Here is a 16,272-nt window from a genome sequence, read left to right on the forward strand (position 1 = left end):
AGAGATTTTTTTCAGCCTCTTCCCCGAGGACCTCGCAGGCTGGCGTCTGGGGCAGGGGTGTCCAGAGGTGTCCACTTGCCTGGTTGTGTCTTCTCCCTGCTTGGCAAGCTCCACAGGTGCTAGCAATGGCCTGTTACCCCAAAGACAAAGCTTGATTGTGGTTCCGCAGGAGAGCTGTTCTCCTGCGGATGGATGTACTTCCTTCAGTCTCGGGTTTCTGTCCTGGAGCGTTACTCAGGTAGAAATGATTGAGTTCACTTGGATGGAAGCTGACAGGTAAATCTCGAAAGGGAGTCATTCCTTCTTCCTGACCAAGTGCAAGGAGTTCCCTGAGAGCTTCCTCCCTCCACTTGCGAGAGCTGACCCCAGCATCTCTAGGGCAGCCAGTGACGTATCTGGGCCTCAAAGAGTAATGGATGACATGACTGCAAACAGAAGTGGGGTAACACTTTGAAGAAGTGGGGTAGCACTTGGAAAACGTACAGGCTATTAAGGCATGACTTGTTTTTGTTATTTTTGTTTGTTTTGTTTTCTCTTTTCGTTGGCCATTTCCTTTTTAGGAATTAATTGCTTTATTAACAACAATAAGGTCAGGATCAAAAGACGAGTGACTAATCTATAAATAGAAGACGACAGACAACTGAAAGATGGTCACGGCAAGTGTGCTGACTTGGGACCCTACCCAGACAAATTGGAGAGGGGACAAATGAATGTCCTCCCTTAGCCATGGAGGTAGTATAGGGCATTCCTCCACTTACTTCTTCCCAGATTTCCCCCAGTTGTCTCAAGGTATCAAGCACAACGTGCTTAGACATTTTCCAGTTGTAAAAAAATTTTTTCTAGGCTGTTAAAAATATTGACCTTGACAGCTTTAAAACGATGGCCTCAAAATTGGAATAATTTCCATTCTGGAATTAAGATAATGCAGACATTTCTGCTGGCAATGACAAGGACAGGAGTGGGTTATAGAAATCCCAGATTTGAGGGAGTAGAGCATTAGCATAGACTAGTCTGCTGAAGAAATTTGGAGCGGTCACCTTCCCCTGTAAATGAATCTTTATGTCCTTCCCAGGCGGGCCCAGAGGCTGAGCTATTTTGGGAACTCCTCTTGGATCCATGATCTGGACAAGGGTTGGTGAAGGCCTCAGATGCTGGTCACACTTGTGCAAGAGCCATGGAGAGCCCAAGGAAGAATCAGCCACTGTCTGCCTGGTGTCTGTTTACCCCAGGGCTCTCCCCTCGCTCTCCCTCCCGGGTCTCAGTCCCAGGGAGTCAACACAGAAGCCATTCAGGCCTCCTCGGGGCTCCTGGCTCAGGACCAGAGCTCTCTGCCAGATTCCAAACACACCTGCTGAAGCGATTCCTTTCTCCTGGAGCCCTGTGATATTTTCAGCCAGAACCGAAGTCGCAATTGTGGGTCATAGCATTTCTCTGACTACTAAGTGTACCACCTGTCCCCCCCCATTCCTGAGCGACTACTCCACGGTTCTGGCTCAAAAGAACTTCTAAAAAACCTTGGCCTAAGCCTGAAGTCGATGTCTGGGGAATGACTCAGTGGCGATCACATGCCCCGGCGACAAATGAGAGCAGCAGCTTCCCATTTGGAGTTCTCCTTCCTCCCTGGTCGCGCGCGCGCGCGCGCGCGCACACACACACACACACACACACACACACACACACACACACACACACCCCACACTATACTTAATCACTCCTAAAGGGCTTTGAGACTTCACCCACGTTTCATTCAGGAAACAGAAACAAGTTTAGGAAAACTGACCATTTTCCTCTAGACTGCTGGCCGTTGGCTGGGTCAGACAGGCTCGAAGTCTGTGGTTTGTCTGTCTCACCTGTCGTCTCCATGTGACAGGTGGAAGGATAGCATAGGCGTAGGGGGCTTAAATCCGTCCACCCAACGGAATTCAGGAGGTAGAAGACTGCAGCAGGCTTTCTTCCTCGAGTCTCCAATCAGACCCCAAATCACCACACAGAGACTTCCCATTCTGAATTCTCGACCTAGCTTAGGATCAGGAGTTCAAGGCTACTCCTCGCTGTATAAGGATTTCCAGACCACGCGCGCGCTACTGTGTGAAACCCTGACTAATGTTTAAAATAAAAAAAGGAAGAAAAGAAAGTGCTGGTGTCATCGCACTTGTTGGGTTAAAGGTTTGGTGCCAGGACTGACGACGTTAGTGTCACCCATGAGAGCCACATGGTTGAAGAAGAGAACCAGAGAGCCAACTGCCACACATCGTCCCCTGCCCTCCACGCGTGCGCAATGCACACACGCACTCCAAATAAATAATAATAATAATGTTTCTACGGTCGCCTGCTTGCTGCTTGCCTTGGCCGTTGAGACACATCATCGCCTCACCTTGCTGATTCTGGGTTGGATGTATACACTGCTTGACAATTTCTGGGGGATAATTCAGCATTACGTATGAAGAGCCACCCTTTGGTACAGCGATTTTACCTGCTGGCATCTGTCCTAAGAAAACAATCAGAGTTGCAGATAGATTTATGTGCAGAAATATTATGGTAATAATAATGGCTGGGATTTATCGAGCTCCTGCCATATGCCAGACTCCATGGTAAGTGCTTTCTACATGCAGGATCTTGTTTACCCCTCATAACAACAGGACAAGGTGCGTGTGACTCTCATCTCCATGTAGACACAGTGTGGCTGGGGCCACATTGTGATACCAGGTTGAAAAGCCAGGCAGACTGGCTTCCGGAGTTTCTTCACTGTGAATCCCATAAGTTAACTTGATTGGGTAGAATCAGGAGGAACCCAGAGGTCTACTTCAATGTGCTTAGGTGGTGAACCATGACCCACTTGCTTTTTGCTTTTTAGGCCTAAAGTTAAACTAGACCATGCTTTTCTTGGGTGAAAAAAAAGACACGAATCTACTTAGTGGCTTTTCAGATGGTTCATACTCATGCTGAAGATTATTTAGGGCTTAGCTCTGGCTACTGGGGGGAGAGCACAGTGGACTGGAAGACAGACAGACCTCAGCTGGAGTCCTGGCTGGACCACATCCTAGTTCAGCCTTTGATGAATCACCAAACCTCATTCTCTGCACCATTAAAGTGGGCAAGCGATGTGAGGTTGCTGTGGGAAGCCCAGAACTCTCAGATGTATTTAGTTGTCCATGGTAGGCTTCACTAAGTTCCCACTAAGTTCCGTGCAGTGGAAGAGACAGCGGAGGAGCCCTTGACAGGCTAAGACCCTGAGGAGACACCTTGCCACTGCCTGTGGGTCGTCATTCTCAACCACACTCAGGAAGGCAGCCAGTAAGGATGTCTTTGCCTTCTAGTAGTAAAGTCTTAGGATAGATAGCATCGGTAGGCTCATTGGCCATGGGAACTGATACAAACAGGAAAAGCAGAGGGATTCCAGAGACCCACATGCCTGGTTGTGTGTGTTGGGGAAGGGCATTTCCTTCAAAGAAGGAGGCCTGGTCCAGGGCCCTTGCCTTGTGGAAGTGAGCACAGGTGTCCAGGACCAGCCAGATTGATCACTGCAGTGGAGCTGCCTCTGACATCTGTCCTGACTTCTGGCATTCCCTACTCATTCTTGCCTCATGAGAATGGAACTTGGGGGTGTGTGTGACTTCAATGACTCTGAGTGTGTTTCCTGTTCAGCCCCAAAGAATCCCCTCCCTGCCTCAGAGGTGACTCAGCTGGGGAAGGGCAGGGTTGGTGGCCACTGATCCCAAGAGTCTGACTCACAGAATGTCGAGGGCTGGAGGAGCCTCAGAAACGAATCATCCTAGTCAACATGTCACTTGGGAGCTGGAGAAGGAACAAGGGTAAGGGGTTTGTGTAGGGTCTATCCAGCAGCAGAGGCAGAGTACCATCCCAAGCGAACCCTGAACGTCAGAGTCCGGAGAGGATGTCTCCCCCCGCCAAGCACCTCACTGTTGCTGATTAGGAGTCATCGTTACTAATTTCACTTCATTGTGTGTCTTCACTCAACGTGTTGGGAAGCTTATTGATCATGTATGCGTCTAAAATATGTGTGAGAACACAAGGAAGGAGGTACATTCCCAGTCTGCTAACAAATACTGTCTGTTCTTACCTCCCAAACGTCTTTGGCATCCATGTCCATCTCTGGGGCTCTGCTCTGAGTCTTTGGACATGTCTAACTGGGTTTCCTATCTTTAGCAATGGCCACTCTTCTCAGATCCTTTCATTCCTGCAGCTAGGTCAATTTGCAACGAAAAATTCCCATAGTTCCGTGGCTTACTGGACAAAAGAATACTTTGTAGAAGAATGTTTAAGGTCTTTTGTGTTCTGAGTCCAGCGTCCCTTGCCAGGCTAATATCTAACAGCTCTGCCCACGCATGGGTGATAGACTCTTGGCACACTGGAAGGCATGATCTGAAGCATCACCATGTTCCTAACCTTTCTACAGGGTCCCTTTGCCTAGAAGACCTGTCTACACTCAAAGCCGGGGCTTTGATCATTCTTCCAGTACAGTTGAAGCACCACCTTCTCTCTGAAGCTGGCCACCATATCCGCCGTCCCCCCAGGAAACATGCATCACCCGTCCTCTCTGTCTGTGCTACATAGACTCATGCTACAGCTCTCCTATGGAATTGAGGTGAGTTATGTATTCGCTTGTCTCCTCAAGGGAGCTGAACTTGGACATTACACAGCAGGGGCTCTGTCTCATCCACTCTCAAGTCCTAACATACAGCCTGACACAGAATAGGTGTTCAGGAATGCTTTATGAGTCTATGAATGCATAAATTAGTGAATTAGCATACGTATTTATTGCTTATGGGTTTCTCCATCAAGAAAATGGCTAGATAGATGTTCACTAGGCCTGCAGGGTATATTTGGGAAAGTCAGAATTTAATTGCAGTCTATGTAGGACAGAAAAATGAGCATGAATAGAGAAAATGCCTGTGGTTTTTAAATACATCACCAAATAAAAATTGAAAGGAATGGAGCTGTGGAATTGACGTTGAACGGTGTCTTAAGTTGGCCTTGTATCTCTCGTGAGAGCAAGATGACTTCTAAAGGCTCTACCATGGAGGTCATCTAGAAGAAAATGTTTGGAAATGTCTGTTGTGTGCTGGTGTGTTGCTGTGATGTAATGTGCTCTAACCAGTTGGGGATGAACATACTGCTCTCTTATCAAGAGTAATTTCTTTTAACAAAAGAATCTTTCAGGGCTTGAGAAACGGGGTAAGAGCACTTCTTGCTCTCATAGAGGACCCGGGTACCCACATAGGATCCAAGGCCTTCTCCCGACCTCTAAGGACACTTGAGAAGTGGAAGGTGGAGGGGAATCACAATGTGGTTTTCTTCAACTTCCTCACCACAAAGCAGTTTTAATCTGCATTTTCTGATGCTGAACATGTCAAAAAATTTTATTGGCACTTACATTTCTCCTTCTGAGAAATAGATTTGCTCCTACAACTCATTCATTTATTTATTGGATTGTTTGTTATCTTGATGTTTAATTGTTGAGCTGTTGTACATCCCAGATGAAAATTATTCGTCAGATATATGAATCGCAAAGATCTGTTCCTTTCCTATGATTGTTTCTTCACTCGACAGTTTTCCTTGCAGAACAAAAGACTTTGATTTCATGAGTTCTCACTCAACGATTTCCCCCCCTGAATGATGAAGTCTTGCTCAGAAAATTCCTTTGTATGCCTAAAGTGTGCTCTTCAGTTTTTCATCTGGCAGTCTCAGGACTCACGATCAAGTCCTTAGCCCATTTGAAGTTGAGTTTGATGGAGGGTGAGAGGTAAGGGTCTAATTTTATTGTTCTACAAGTAGATATCCAGTTTTCCCAGCAGCGCTGGTGGGAGATGCTGCCTTTTCCCCGACAAACAGTGGTGTAGCCTTGTATCTGGGTCCTCCATTCTGTTTCATAGGTCTATGTGCCTTCTTTTGTGCCAGTATCGTGATGTTTTTATTACAAGGCGTTTGTTTGTAGTATAACTTAAAATCAGGTATGAAGATGTTTCTAGAGCTGTTTTTTTTTTAACCCAGAATTACCTTGGCTATCTGAGATCTTTTGTGCTTCCGTATGGATTTTAAGGTTGGTTTTTCTTCCCATTTAAATGAAGAATGTCACTGGACTTTTGACTGGACTGCCCTAAACCTATAAGTTGACATCTGCCCACAGATGGATACTTAAGATTGCTTTTCTTTTTCTATTTCTTTATCTGCTTTTTTTGTCTCATTGGTCTTCCCAAATCTCATGGATAAGAGCAGAGAAAGCAGGAACCCTTATCTTGGTCCTAATTTTAGGGAAAATGCCTAAAGTTTTTTTTCTCATGATAGAATATTGGGTGTCAGTTGTCACATATAGCATGTTGAGGCATGCTCCCTCTATCCTGAATTTCTCTAGATTTTTTTTGTTCTTTGAGACAGGGTTTCTCTCCATAGCCCTGGCTGTTCTGGAACTTGCTTTGTAAACCAGGTTAGCCTTGAACTCAGAGATCCTTAGAGATCTGCCTTCCTCTGCCTCTAAGAGCTGGGATTAAAGACTCATGTCTTTAGGACTTTTAACTTGAAAGTTAAATTTTAAAATGTTGAATTTTATCTAAGCCTTTTCTGTATCCACTAGAATAACCATGTGATTTTGATACTTGAGTCCTTGTAACACTGATTTATCTACTTTGAATTATCCCTGCAACCTTAGAACATACTTAACTTGATGGTGAATGATCAACATCATAGTGAATAATCTTTTTGATGTATTCTGTGTTGGGGAAGTCTTATGTCGATAAAGTACTGTTGAGCCTATAGGGAACCAAGATAGGAGGGATTAGGAGTCCAGGAGAACTCTGGGAAGGAGAAACACAATAGAGTCGAGATGTAACGCCATTGGGGTAGGAAGCCCGGAAACCTCTCCGGTAAGAGACATACTTAGATTAACAATTATGGGGTAATTACTTAAGTCAGAGCTAGCCAGTAAGAAACAAGGAAGGCCAACAGCTTCATAATTAATACAGCATCCTGTGTGTTTATTTGGGGACTACAATGTGGCAGAGCCCAGGCGGCTGGCGGGGGATAAACCAAAGCGGCTAGCAAAGAAAAAGCTTCTCTTAACAATTCTGAAATTTGATTATCAGGAATTGTTTTTTGAGAATTTTTGTGTCTGTGTTCATCATGAAAATTAACTTGTAATTTTCATTTGTATAGTATTTTTTAATTAATTTTTTATTTTAAAATTTTTATTCATTTTACATATCAATCAGAGTTCCCTCTCCCTCCCCTTTTCCCGTCCTCCCCTCCTCTTCTTCCTCTAACCCTCATCCATTCCAGATAGGGTAAGGCCTCCCATAGGGAGTCAACTAAGTCTGGCATATTAAGTTGAGGCAGGACAAAACCCCCTCTCTCCTGCATCAGGGCTGAGCAAGGCATCCCACCATAGGGAATGGGCCCCAAAAAAGCCAACTCATGCACCAAGGATAAATCCTAGTCCCACTGCCAGGGGTCCCACAAACAGACTAAGCCACCCAACTGTCACCCACATTCAGAGGACCTAGATTAGTTCCATGCAGGCTCGCCAGCTGTCAGTCCTGAGTCCATGAGCTCCCACTAGCTCGGGTCTGCTATCTTTGTGTGTTTCCCCATCATGATATTGACCGCCCCCCACTCTTGCTCATATAATCCCTCCTCCCTCCCTTCAACCGAACTCCAGGAGCTTGGCCCCAGTGCTTGGCTGTGAATCTCTGCCTCTGCATCTGCTTCCATCAGTTACTGGATGAGGGTTCTATGATGACAGTTAGGGTAGACATCAATCTGATTACAGGAGAAGGCTGGTTCAGGCACCGTCTCCACTATTGCTAGGAGTCTTAGCTGGGATCATCCTTGTGGATTCCCGGGAATTTACCTGGCACCCATGATGGCTCCCTCTATCAAGATATCTCTTTCATTGCTCTCCCTTTCCTTCCCTCCCCCAACTCAGCCATCTCAAACCCTCATGTTCTCACCCCTCCTTTCTTCTCCCCCTCCCACACCCAGCTTACCCAGGAGAATGTATCTATTTCCTCTTCCTAGCGTGATCCATGTGTGTCTCTCTTAGGGTCCTCCTTGTTACCCAGCTTCTCTGGGACTGTGGATTACAGCCTGGTTTGATGTACTTTTAATACCCATGTTTGTCTTCCTGGGTCTGAGTTACCTCCCTCAGGATGATTTCTTTTTCTAGTTCTATACATTTGCCTGCAACTTTCAAGATGTCATTTTTTTTTTTTTTGCTGCTGAGTAATACTCTATCATATAATCGTACCACATTTTCTTTATTCATTCTTTGGTTGAGGGGCATCTAGGTTATTTCCAGGTTCTGGCTATTATGCATAATGTTGCTATGAACATAGTTGAGTAAGTGTTCTTGTGGTATGATAGTGTAGCCTTTGTGCATGCACCCAAGAATGGTATTGCTAGGTCTTGAGGTAGATTGATGTTCAGTTTTTTGAGAAACCACCATGCTGATTTTCAAAGTGGCTGTACAAGCTTGCTCTCCTACCATCAGGGGAGCAGTGTTCCCCTTACTCCACATCCTCTCCAACATAAGCTGTCATCACTGTTTTTGATCTTAGCCATTCTGACAGATGTAAGATGGTACCACAGAGTCATTTTGAGTTGCATTTCCCTGATGACTAAGGATGTTGAGCAAGTCCTTAAATGCCTTTGAGTCATTTGAGATTCTTCTGTTGAGAACTCTCTGTTTAGACCTGTATCCCATTTTTCAACTGGATTATTTGGTATTTTGATATCTAGTATCCTGAGTTCTTTATACATTTTGAACATTAGTCTTCTGTAAGATGTGGATCTGGTGAAAATCTTTTCCAATTTTGTAGGTTTCTGTTTTATTTTATTTACCATCTTCTTTCCCTGACAAAAGCTTCTCAATTTCAAGAGGTCCCATTTATTAATTGTTGATCTTAGTGTCTGTGCTATTGGTGTTATATTTGGGAACTGGTCTCCTGTGCCAATGTGTCCAAGGTTAATTCCCACTTTCTCTTCTATCAAGTTCAGTATAACTGGATTTATGTTGAGGTCTTTGATCCACTTGGACTTGAATTTTGTTCATGGCAATAGATATGGATCTATTTGCATTCTTCTACATGTTGGTATCCAGTTATGCCATCACCATTTGTTGAAGATGCTTTCTTTTTTCTATTGTACAACTTTGACTTCTTCGTTAATAAAAAAAATCCCAGGTATTAATAGGTGTGTGGATTAATGTCAAGGTCTTCAATTCCCTTCCATTGATCCACCTGTCTGTTTCCATGCCAATACTAAGCTGTTTTCATTAGTATAGCTTTCTAGTAGAGCTTGAAATAAGGAATGGTGATGCCTCTAGAAGTTTCTTTTGTTTTTCTACATGAAGATGAGCATTGTTCTTTCCAGCTCTGTGAAGAATTGTGCTGGGATTTTGATGGGAATTGTGTAATAGTTTTTTAAAAATCATTTTAAATACTAGGATGATAATACTAACTTCATAAAAGATTTCGCTAAGGTTCCTTCCTTTTCTATTTTGTGGAATTGGGAAAGATTGATCTTAGTTCTTTGAAATTCTGGTGAAATTCATTAGTGAACCCATGTGATATGAACCTTTTTACATAGGAGATTTTAAATTTTTCTTCAATCTCACTGGTTATTAATGATCTCTTTAAATTATCTAATTTTGACTTAATTTCATTAATTCATATGTACCTATAAATAATTCATTTCTTTCAGATTTTCCAAATTAGTAGAATACAAGTTTTAAGGTAAAAGCTAATGATTTTCTGAATTTCATTGATATCTGTTGTAAATAGTTATATTTTCTCCTCAATTTTATTAATTTGCTCTTCTTCATTTGCTTAGTTTGGCTAAGGGTTTGTCAATCTTGACTTATTTTTTTAAAGAACCAACTCTTTATTTCATTGAACACTTATACTTTTTATTTCATGGATTTCTGCATTGATCTGAATGATTTATTTCAATATACTGGTTTTTGCATTTATATTTATTTATTTGCATGTGCTTGTATGTGGGTACATGTATCAGGAGGGTTAGAGAACAATTTGCAGAAGTCTGATCTTTATTTCTCCTCTATGATTTCCAAGTATCACACCCAGACTTGATAGTAAGCCAAGTCTGTTCACTAAGTCACCTTTCCATTCCCTACTGATTTAGGGTTTGTCCTGTTCTTACTTTTCCAGATCACTAATATGTATCAGGTTATTGACTTGAGCTCTCTCTTATTTCTTAGTGTATGCACTTAGAGATACAAACTTTTGTATTACTACTTCTCTAAATGTATACCACAAATTTTGGCATGTTTTCCCTTCATCTTCTTTTGATTCTAGGTAATTTTTAATTTCCCTTCTTGATTCCCCCCCAGTACCATTTATTTAATAGTGTGCTGCATAATCTCCATGACTTTGTGTGTGTTCTAAGATTTTTTTCCTGACTGTTGATTTGTAAACTTATTACATTTTGATCAGATAAAATACGTGTAACATCAATTTCCTGTGTTTGTTGAGATTCCCTTTAATTAATAATATTTCATATATTTTAAAGAAAATTCTGTAGGATGGTCAAAAAAGTGTGCAGTGTTGAGTAGGATGTTCTGTAGATGCCTTTTATGTATTTCTGTTTAGTTTTTGTTGGGAAGATCTGTCAATTGGTAAGAGTGGGACACTGAAGTTACCCACCACTATTATGTTAGAGTTAATCTGTGATCTTATACCTAAAAGCATTTGTTTTAAGAGATTGGGTACATGTGTGTTTGGAACATATGTGCTTAGAACCATAAAGCCTTTTTTTGATAGATTGTATCTTTAATCAGTATGAGATGATTTTTATGTTTCTCACTGATATTGGCTTGGAATCCATTTTTGTCAGCTATTATAAATGGACACCTACTTGTCTCCTACGTCAATTTTTTTTGGAATACTTTACCCTATTTTTTTACCATAGTATCTGTCTTTTGTGGAGACATATTGTTGCAGTAAATAAATAGATGGTCCCTGATTTTTGACCAGTTCAACTAGCCTGCATCTTTTGATTGGGAAATAGAGGCCATTAACATTCAGTTATTACTGAAAGTTGTGAATTAATTCCTGCCATTTTGTTGATTTTATATTATTGGATTTTCTTCTGTCTCTCCTGTTTAGTTATTATTATGGCATGGTTAGACTTTCCTGTGGCCTTATAGATGGAGTTACTTTTTTCTCTTCAGTCTGAAGAATTCTTTCAAACATCTTGTGTACAGCTGCCCTAGTGATGATAAATTTCTTTGGTCTGTTTTTTTATCATAGAAAGTTGTTGCATTTCCATGGACAGGTATCTTTGCTGGGTATAGTAATCTGGGTTGACAGTTATTATCTTTCAGAACTTGAAATACAGAAATCCAAATCCTTCCGGCTTTTACATTTCATTGAAAAATTTGCTGCTAATCTTAAAGGGCCTGACCAATGTTTCTTGCTGTGACTTTTAATATTTTCTTTGTTCTGTATATTTAGTGATTTAATTATAAAATGACTAAGGGTGCTTCTTTTCTAGTTTTGTCTTTTTGCTGTCCTAAATACTACTCCCTGTACCTGGATTTGCATCTTTTTTTCCCCAAACTTTTCTCTGTCTCTGTCTCTCTCTTTCAGCCAAGATTCACTTGAAAATATTTTTATGCATTTAGAATAATGTTCTCATCCTTCTATGTTTATGACCTATAAATTTGGTCTTTTCAGAGTGCAGTGCCACCAGGTGGCTCATTCCTTTAATCCCAGCACTCCAAAGGAAGAGGCAGGTGGATCTCTGTGAGTTCAAGACCAGCCTGGTTGACAGAGCCAGTTCCAGGACAACCTCCAAAGCAATGCAGAGAAACCCTGTCTCGAAAAACAAAAAACAAACAAACAAACAAACAAACCCAGAGTGCAGTGCCATGTATAGTTTGGAATTACCTTCTTTTTTACCTTATCCTTATCTGGCTGTTACAATTTCTCCATCCTGTCTTCAAGCTCAGATATATTGATTTCTCCTTGATACATTTTATTGGTGAGACTTCCCATAGAGTTTTTTATTCGATTTATTTCAGTGCTAATTGCCAGCATTATAGATGGCTTTTCTTCAGTCTTCTTCTTCTTCTTCTTCTTCTTCTTCTTCTTCTTCTTCTTCTTCTTCTTCTTCTTCTTCTTCTTCTTCTTCTTCTTCTTCTTCTTCTTCTTCTTCTCCTCCTCCTCCTCCTCCTCCTCCTCCTCCTTCTCCTCCTCCTCCTTCTCTGTCTCCTTCTCCGTCTCCTCCTCCTCCTCCTCCTCCTCCTCCTCCTCCTCCTTCTTCTTCTGATCTCTTTTTGTATCTTGTCTTTCCTTCCTTATCCGTGTTCTCAGTCAACAGCTGGTTTGTTTTTTATTAATTAAATTTATTCATTGATTTTACATCCTGACCACAGTTTCCCCTCCCTCCTTTCTATTCATTCTCACCCCCAGTACCCCCCACCTCCACCTACTTCTCTGTTTATGTCCAGAAACTCCTATGGGTATCAACAGACCTCCTATGGGTATCAACAAAGCATAGTATATATCAAATTGAGGTAGGACTAAGCTCCTTCCCTCATACTAAGGCTTGGTAAGGCAAATCAGTATCAAGAGTAGGTTCTCAAAAAGTCTCCCATTGCTAGGAGTCCCACAGTAGGCCAGGATATATGACTTCCACAAATATGTAGTGGGCCTTGGTCAGTCCCATGAGGCTCCCTTGCTCTCAATCCAGAGTCTGTGAGCTCCTATGAGCCCGGGTTAGTTGTCTCTGTGGGTTCTGTTGTGTTGACATTGACACCTCCTGTCCTGGGCTTATACAATGCTTCCTCCCTCTTTTCAACAGGATCCCTGGAGAATGGCCTGGCGCTTGGCTGTGGATCTCTGCATCTGCTTAGTGAACGAAGGCTCTCTGGTGACAGTTAGGGTAGTCATCAATCTGATTGCAGGAGATAGATAGTGTAGGCACCCTTTCCACTGTTGCTAACAGTCTTAGCAATGGTCATCTCTGTAGATTCCTGGGAGTTTCCTTTGTACCAAGTCTCTACTTGACCCCATCAAGACTTGTCTTTCATTACTTTCCCCCTTGGTTCCACCTCCAACCCAATCCCTCATGTTCCCATTCTCACCCACTTCAAGTTTACCCAGGAAATGTCTTCTACTTCCTGTGTCCAGGGAAATCCACGCTTTGGGCCCTCCTTATAGCCTAGTCTCTGTAGGACTGTGGGTTATAGTATGGCTATCCTTTACTATATAGTTAATATCCACTTATGAGTGAGCACATAACATGTTTGTCTTTCTGAGTCTGGGTTACCTCACTCAGGATGATTTGTTTTTTCTGAGTTCCACCCATTTGCTTTCAAATATCCTGATGTCATTGCTTTTAACAGTCAAGTAGTACTCCACTGTGTAAATGTACCACATTTTCTTTATTCAGACTTCTGTTGAGGGTCATCTAGATTGTTTGCAGGTTCTGGATGTTATGAATAAAGTTGCTATGAACATAGTTGAGCAACTGCCCTTGTGGTATAATTGAGCATCCTTTGGGTGTATGCCCAAGACTGACTGGTATAGCTGAGTCTTGAGGTAGATGGATTTCCAGTTTTCTGCAAAACCGCCATATTGATTCCCAAAGTGCCAGTACAAGTTTGTACTCCTACCAGTAGTGGATGAGTGTTCCTTTTATTCCATATTCTCTCCAGCACAAGTTTTCGTTAGTGTTTTTGATATTAGTCATTCTGACAGGTATAAGATGGAATCTCAGAGTCATTTTGAGTTGCATTTCCCTGATGGCTGAGGATGTTGAACAATTCTGTAAGTGTCTTTTCAGATGTTTGAGATTCTTCTACTGAGAATTCTCTGTTTAGATCTGTACCCTATTTTAAAATTTTATTTGGTATTTTGATGTCTATTTTCTTGAGTTCTTTACGCATTTTGGAGATCTCTGTAAGATGAGGAGTTGGTGAAAATATTTTCCCATTCTGTGGGCTGCAGTTTTGTCTTATTGACAGTGTCCTTTGCCTTACAGAAGCTTCTCAGTTTCATGAGGTTCCATTTACTAATTGTTATTCTCAGTATCTGTGCTGCTGGTGTTAAGTTCAGGAAGTGGTCTCCTGTGTTAATATGATTGAGTCTGCTTCTCACTGTTTTTCTATCAGGTTCGGTGTAACTGGATTTTTGTTGAGGTCATTGATTTAATTGAACTTGGGTTTATTATTATTATTATTATTTTATTTAGGTTAGAAACAATTTTGTTTCACAGGTCCATCCCAGCTCCCTAGCCCTCCCCTCCTCCTCCACTCTCCCCACCAGGTTCCTGAGTCCCCCACCCAATCACCACTCCCATACCCAGGGAGGGTGAGGTTCTCCATGGTGGATCTCCAGTAACTGTCATTTCATCCAGGGCAGGGCCTAGGCGCTCCCCCCAAGAGTCCCGGCTTAGAGAGCCTCCCATATTGTGGCATAGGCACTCAAAGTTTATTTGTACGCCAGGGATAAATACTACCCAAGGCCCCATAGATTACCTAGGCCTCCTCACTGACACCCACATTCAGGGGGTCTGGGTCAGTCCGGTGCTTTCCTCACAGCCATCAATCTCGGGTCCAAGAGCTCTCCCTTGTTCGGGTCAGCTGTTTCTGTGGGTTAAACCAGCGCAGTCTTAACTCCTTTGCCCATCAGTTCTCTCCTTCTGATACTGGATTCCAGGAGTTCAGTTCAGTGTTTGTCTGTGGGTATCTGCCTCTGCTTTTATCAGTCACTGGATGAAGGTTCTGTTTCCTAGACTCTCTGGCAGTGGGATTGTATACTGGAAGTCCCCTGATTCATGTCTAAAATCCATAATTGAGTGAGTACATACCATATTTCTCTTTTTGTGACTGGGTTACCTCATTCAATATGGTTTCTTCTAGTGCCATCCATTTGTCTGCAAATTTCAAGATTCCATTTTTTTCCCCACTGAATACCACTCCATTGTATAAATGTACCACATTTTCTCTATCCACTCTTCAGTTGAGGGGTATCTAGGTTGCTTCCAGGTTCTGGCTATCACAAATAATGCTGCTATGAACATAGTGGAACAGACATCCTTGTTATATGAATAGGCATCTTTTGGGTATATGCGTAAGAGTGGAATTGCTGGGTCTTGTGGTAGACTGATTCGCATTTTCATGAGGAATCTCCATACTGATTTCCAAAGTGGCTGTACAAGTTTACACTCCCACCAGCAGTGTAGGAGTGTTCCCTTTCTCCACATCCTCTCCAGCATAATCTGTCATTGGTGTTTTTGATTTTAGCCATTCTGACAGGAGTAAGATGGCATCTCGGAGTTGTTTTGATTTGCATTTCCATGAATGCTAGGGATGTTGAGCATTTTCTCAAGTGTCTCTCAGCCATTTTAGTCTCCTCTACTGAGAATTCTCTATTTCTATACCCCATTTTTTTATTGTATCCTTTGGTGTTTTGGAGACTTGCTTCTTGAGTACTTTGTAAATTTTGGAGATCAGCCCTCTGTCAGATGTGGGGTTAGTGAATATCTTTTCCCAATCTGTGGGTTGCCTTTTTGTCTTGCTGACTGTGTCCTTAGCTTTACAGAAGCTTCTCAGTTTCAGGAGGTCCCATTTATTAATTGTCGATCTTAGTGTCTGTGCTACTTGAGTTATGTCCAGGAAGCAGTCTCCTGTACCAATTCGTTCAAGGGTGCCTCCTACTTTCTCTTCTAACATGTTCAGTGTGGCTGGGGTTATGTTGAGGTCTTTGATCCATTTGGACTTAAGTTTTGTGCAAGGTGATATACATGGATCTATCCACATTCTTCTACATGCCAGCACCATTTGTTGAAGAGGCTTTCTTTTTTCCATTGTATATTTTTAGCTTCTTTGTCGAAAGTCAGATGTTCATACATGTATGGGTTAATAGCAGGGTGTTCAATTTGTTCATTGATCTACCTGTCTATTTTTGTGCCAATACCAAGCTGTTTTCAGGACCACAGCTCTATAACAGAGCTTGAAGTCAGCGATGGCAATGCCTCCAGATGTGGCTTTGTTGAACAGGGTTGTTTTGTCTATCCTGGGTCTTTTGTTTTTCCATATAAAGTTGATTATTGTTCTTTCAAGGTCTATGAAGTATTGTGCTGGGACTTTAGTGGGGATTGCGTTAAATCTGTATATTGCTTTCAGTAAGATTGTCATTTTTACTATGTTGATCTTACCTATCCAAGAGCATGGGAGATCTTTCCACCTTCTGGTGTCTTATTTAATTTCTTTCTTTAAGGACTCAAAGTTAT

General features: G+C 42.2%; 1 long non-coding RNA gene across 1 annotated transcript in view; it reads left to right on the forward strand.

Annotated features, from left to right (window-relative positions):
- Positions 1-16,272, forward strand: part of LOC110342109 — a 98,829-nt gene that overhangs the window by 28,367 nt on the left and 54,190 nt on the right. The window contains exon 3 of the long non-coding RNA XR_002384108.2: positions 4,418-4,606. This is a non-coding gene — a long non-coding RNA (uncharacterized LOC110342109). The remainder of the gene's footprint in view (positions 1-4,417; positions 4,607-16,272) is intronic.

Source organism: Mesocricetus auratus, unplaced genomic scaffold, assembly GCF_017639785.1.
Source record: "Mesocricetus auratus isolate SY011 unplaced genomic scaffold, BCM_Maur_2.0 Super-Scaffold_6730, whole genome shotgun sequence".
Taxonomy (NCBI): domain Eukaryota; kingdom Metazoa; phylum Chordata; class Mammalia; order Rodentia; family Cricetidae; genus Mesocricetus; species Mesocricetus auratus.